The sequence below is a fragment of the Cryptomeria japonica genome, unplaced genomic scaffold, assembly GCF_030272615.1.
Source record: "Cryptomeria japonica unplaced genomic scaffold, Sugi_1.0 HiC_scaffold_85, whole genome shotgun sequence".
Taxonomy (NCBI): Eukaryota; Viridiplantae; Streptophyta; class Pinopsida; order Cupressales; family Cupressaceae; genus Cryptomeria; species Cryptomeria japonica.
In genome coordinates, this window is record NW_026728907.1 from 427,909 (window position 1) to 433,122 (window position 5,214).

At 56.6% G+C, this 5,214-nt stretch overlaps 1 non-coding gene across 1 annotated transcript; it reads left to right on the forward strand.

The window, feature by feature from the left end:
* The first annotated feature begins 5,095 nt into the window (after window positions 1–5,095).
* On the forward strand, window positions 5,096–5,214 carry LOC131864430 (5S ribosomal RNA). The gene has a single exon (XR_009363237.1). It is a non-coding gene; the product is annotated as a 5S ribosomal RNA (ribosomal RNA).

The window sequence follows — 5,214 nt, forward strand, 5'->3', positions numbered from 1 at the left end:
ATACACCTCCCCTATATAAGCTATTTGTCCGATTCCCACACCTGTGTAGTTTGCACCTCCGATCAAGACATCGACCCCAACTTCCGAACTCGCCTCCAACGACCGAACCAGCGCCTTGGTGCGCACCTTGCAACGCACAGTGCCAACATTCGCCTTCCTGCACGTGGCAGGTCATCGGACCCAAATTCCGACCTCGCGAGTATGCCTACATATCGAATCGGTCATCGGACCCAACTTCCGACTTCATCCATACCGTAGGGTCTTTGAGGTTGGCGCGGTGCGCTCAACCCGGGGAGTCGACCCAACGAAGCATACACCTCCCCTATATAAGCTATTTGTCCGATTCCCACACCTGTGTAGCTTGCACCTCCGATCAGGACATCGACCCCAACTTCCGAACTCGACTAAAAAGACCGCACCAGCGCCTTGGTGTGCACCTTGCAACGCACAGTGTCAACATTCGCCTTCCTGCACATGGCAGGTCATCGGACCCAAATTCCGACCTCATGAGCATACCTACTAATCGAATCGGTCATCGGACCCAACTTCCGACTTCATCCATACCGTAGGGTCTTTGAGGTTGGCGCGGTGCGCTCAACCTGGGGAGTCGACCCATCGAAGCATACACCTCCCCTATATAAGCTATTTGTCCGATTCCGACACCTGTGTAGTTTGCACCTCCGCTCAGGACATCGACCCCAACTTCCGAACTCGCCTGCAACGACCGAACCAGCGCCTTGGTGCGCACCAAAAGTGCGCACTTTTGGAGGGCACTTTTCTGCGCTCCAAAGGTGCGCACTTTTGGAGGGCACTTTTTGGAGGGCACTTTTCTGCGCTCCAAAGGTGCGCACTTTTGGAGGGCACTTTTTGGAGGGCACTTTTCTGCGCTCCAAAGGTGCGCACTTTTGGAGGGCACTTTTTGGAGGGCACTTTTCTGCGCTCCAAAGGTGCGCACTTTTGGAGGGCACTTTTTGGAGGGCACTTTTCTGCGCTCCAAAGGTGCGCACTTTTGGAGGGCACTTTTTGGAGGGCACTTTTCTGCGCTCCAAAGGTGCGCACTTTTGGAGGGCACTTTTTGGAGGGCACTTTTCTGCGCTCCAAAGGTGCGCACTTTTGGAGGGCACTTTTTGGAGGGCACTTTTCTGCGCTCCAAAGGTGCGCACTTTTGGAGGGCACTTTTTGGAGGGCACTTTTCTGCGCTCCAAAGGTGCGCACTTTTGGAGGGCACTTTTTGGAGGGCACTTTTCTGCGCTCCAAAGGTGCGCACTTTTGGAGGGCACTTTTTGGAGGGCACTTTTCTGCGCTCCAAAGGTGCGCACTTTTGGAGGGCACTTTTGTGCACTCCAAAGGTGCGCACTTTTGGAGGGCACTTTTCCTGTGCTCCAAAGGTGCACACCTAGGTGAGCACCTTCGACCACACCTTGTAGCACACCAAACTCTGACTTTCGACTTCATCCGCAATGCAGGGTCTTTGAGGTTGGCGCAATGCGCACAACCAGGGGAGTCGACCCATCAAACCCAACACCTCCCCTATATAAGCTATTTGTCTGATTCTCATACATGCGTAGCCTGCAGGAGCAATTAGGACATCGACCCCAACTTTCGGCTTCTAAACGAAAACAAGGTCTTTGAGGTTGGTGTAATGCGAACAACTAGGGGAGTCAACCCATCAAACCCAACACCTCCCCTATATAAGCTATTTGTCTGATTCTCATACATGTGTAGTCTACAGGAGCAATTAGGACATCGACCCCAACTTTTGACTTCTTAACGAAAACAAGGTCTTTGAGGTTGACGTAATGCGCACAACCAGGGGAGTCGACCCATCAAACCCAACACCTCCCCTATATAAGCTATTTGTCCGATTCTCATACATGTGTAGCCTGCAGGAGCCATTAGGACATTGACCCCAACTTTTGACTTCTTAACGAAAACAAGGTCTTTGAGGTTGGCGTAATGCGCACAACCAAGGGAGTTGACCCATCAAACCCAACACCTCCCCTATATAAGCTATTTGTCTGATTCTCATACATGTGTAGCCTGCAACAACGATTAGGACATCCACCCCAACTTCTGAATTCGTCTGCGTTGACCGCACCAAAGGTGCACGCCTTGGTGCTCACCAAAATCCGACTTCCGACTTCTTCTGCTATGCGGGGTCTTTGAGGTTGGCGCAGTGCGCACAACCAGGGGAGTCAACCCACCGAATGCAACACCTCCCCTATATAAGCTATTTGTCTGATTCTCATACATGCGTAGACTGCAGCAATGATTAGGACATCCACCCCAACTTTTGACTTCTTAAACAAGACAGGGTCTTTGAAGTTGGTGCAGTGCACACAACCAGGGGAGTCGACCCATCAAACGCAACACCTCCCCTATATAAAGCTATTTGTCCGATTCTCATACGTGTAGTCTGCAGCAGCGATTAGGACATCGACCCCAACTTCCGAATTCGTTTGCATTGACCGCACCAAAGGTGCACGCCTTGGTGTGCACCCTGGAGTGCACTTTGGTGCTCACCTCGGTGCACACTTTGGTGTGCACCTCGGTGTGCACCAAAGGTGCGCACCTTGGAGCGCACCAAAGGTGTACACTTTGGAGCGCACCACATAGGGTCTTTGAGAGGTTGGCGCAGTGCGCACACCAAGGTGGGTGTTGAGGTGCGTGCCGAGGTGGGTGGGTGCTAGGGTGCGCTCCATGGTGGGTGCCAGGGTGGGTGCGTGCTAGGGTGGATTCCAAAGAGGGTCATAGGGTGGGTGCCAAGGTGGGTTGGTGATATAGTGGGTTCAAAGGTGGGTACTAGGGTGGGTTCCAAGGTGGGTCACAAGTTGGGTGCCAGGATGCGTGGGTGTTAGGTTGGGTGCCAAGGTGGGCTCCTGCGTGGGTGGGTGCTAGGGTGGGTTTCAAGGTGGACGCGAGGGCGGGTGCCAAGGTGGGTAACAAGTTGGGTGTTAGGATGGGTGAGTGCTAGAGTGGGTGCCAAGGTGGGTGGGTGCTAAGGTGGATGCCAAGGTGGTTCACAGGGTGGGTGGGTTCTAGGGTGAGTTCCAAGGTGGGTCACAGGTTCAGTGCTAGGGTGGGTGTCAAGGCGGGTGTCGAGGTGCCTGGGTGCTAGGGTGTGGATGCCAATGTGGGTCATAGGGTGGGTACTAGGGTGGGCTGCAATGTGGGTGCCAAGGTGGGTAACATGCTCGGTGGGTTCTAAATTGGGTGCCAGGGTGGGTGTGCACCCACCTTGCCCGAGGTGGGTGCCAAGGTGCCAGTGTGGGTGGGTGCTAAGGTGGATGCCAAGGTGGGTGAGAAGGTGGGTGATAGGTTGAGTGGTAGGATGGGTGGGTGCCAAGATGGGTCACAGGGTGGGTGCAAGGGTGGGTAGGTGCTAGGGTTGGTGTCAGGGTGGGTGGGTGCTAGGTTGGGTTCCAAGGTGGGTGCGAGGGTGAGTGTCAAGGTGGGTCACAGGTTAGGTGCTAGGATGGGTGAGTGCTAGGGTGCAAAGGTGCCAGGGTGGGTGCTAGGATGGGTCGATGCTAGGGTGAGTGGCAAGGTGGGTCCACAAGTGTCAAGGTGGGTGCCGAGGTGGGTGCCAAGTCGGCGACTGCTATGGTGGATGCCAAGGTGGGTCACGGGGTGGGTGCCAAGTTGCTAGGTTGGGTTCCAAGGTGGGTGCCAACGTGGGTGCTAGGGTGCGTGGGTTAAAGGGTGTGTCACAACGTGGGTGCCAGGATGGGTGCGCACCCACACTGGCCAAGACGGGTGCGGGTGCAAGGTTGGGTTCCAAGCCCGGTCACAGGCTGGGTGCTAGGATGGGTGGGTGCCAAGGTGGGCACCAGGGTGGGTGCACCCACCCTGGCCAAGGTGGGTCACGGGGTGGGTCCTAGGGTGGGTAACGGGGTGGGTACTAAGGTGCGTGCCAAGGTGGGTCATAGGGTGGGTGCCAAGGTGGGCACCAGGGTGGGTGTGCACCAACCCTAGCCAGGGTAGGTCACGGGGTGGTTGTCGGGGTGGGCGTCAAGGAGCCAAGGTGGGTGGCAAGTAGCCAAGTTGCGTGCCAAGGTGGGTGTCGGGGTGGGTGCCAAGGATCCAAGGTGGGTGCCAAGGAACCAAGGTGGGTGTCTGGGTGGGTGCCGAGGTGGGAGCCAGGGTGGGTCCCAAGGTGAGTGCAAAGGTGGGTGCCAGGGTCAAGGTGAGTGCCAATGTGGGTTCCAAGGTGCCAGGGTCAGGGTGAGTGCCAATGTGGGTTCAAAGGTGCTAAGTTGGGTGCGAGGTTGGGTGCGAGGGTGGGTGGGTGCCAAGGTGTGCTAGGTGGAAGCCCGGGTGGGTCGGCATCCCATGGGTGTCGAGTTGGGTGCCTGATGGGTGCTTCTTGTCAAGTTTTAGTCGTCGGGACTCATTTCGAGCCTTAGAGGTCGTTTCTTGTCCGGTTGCCCTGTCTTCGACCTGGGAACCCAATTTTGGTCCTCGGGTCCCATTTTTTTTTGTCTCGCATCCCACTTTTGGCCTGTGGCCTTTTCGGGGTCGATTCTCGTTTTGGGCATCAGAGCATGTTTCTTCTCCTAAAACCCAATATTTGTTTATTAAGTCTCGGAACACATTTTTGTTCTCGTGGACCCATCATGGGTCTTGGAACGCATTTGTGGTCCTTGGGTCCCATTTTGCATCCCGAAACTTGTGTTTTGGTGCTTGATCCCTATTTTGGGTGCCCACCTTGCACCAAGTGCGCACCCGGGGCAAACCGAGCGCCTTGGTGCACCGGGGCAAGATCGAGCGTGCACCCGAGGCGCCCCGAACATGCACCAAGGTGCACTCGGCCCACATGTGAGCGCAGGTCGTTGCGCCCGAGGTGGTGTGTGGGCACTGCGTTGCAGACGGGACACTGCACGCACACGACGCCCCCTCCAGGTGCACGCACGTAGGCCGGGCCGGGTGCACACCCGACGCCCTAGCAAGGTGCGCGCACCCGGGCAGGGCTCACACTTGGCGAACGGGGCGCACTTCGCGAGGGAGGGTGTGCACCTCGACGGGGGTGGGTGGCCGGGGTGGATTCGCACGTGGGTCGCGGTTTGCTAAGTACACACTGCGACAAGCTCATAACGGGTGCGATCATACCAGCATTAGTGCACCGGATCCCATCAGAACTCCGCAGTTAAGCGCGCTTGGGCCGGAGTAGTACTGGGATGGGTGACCTCCCGGGAAGTCCCGGTGTTGCACCCT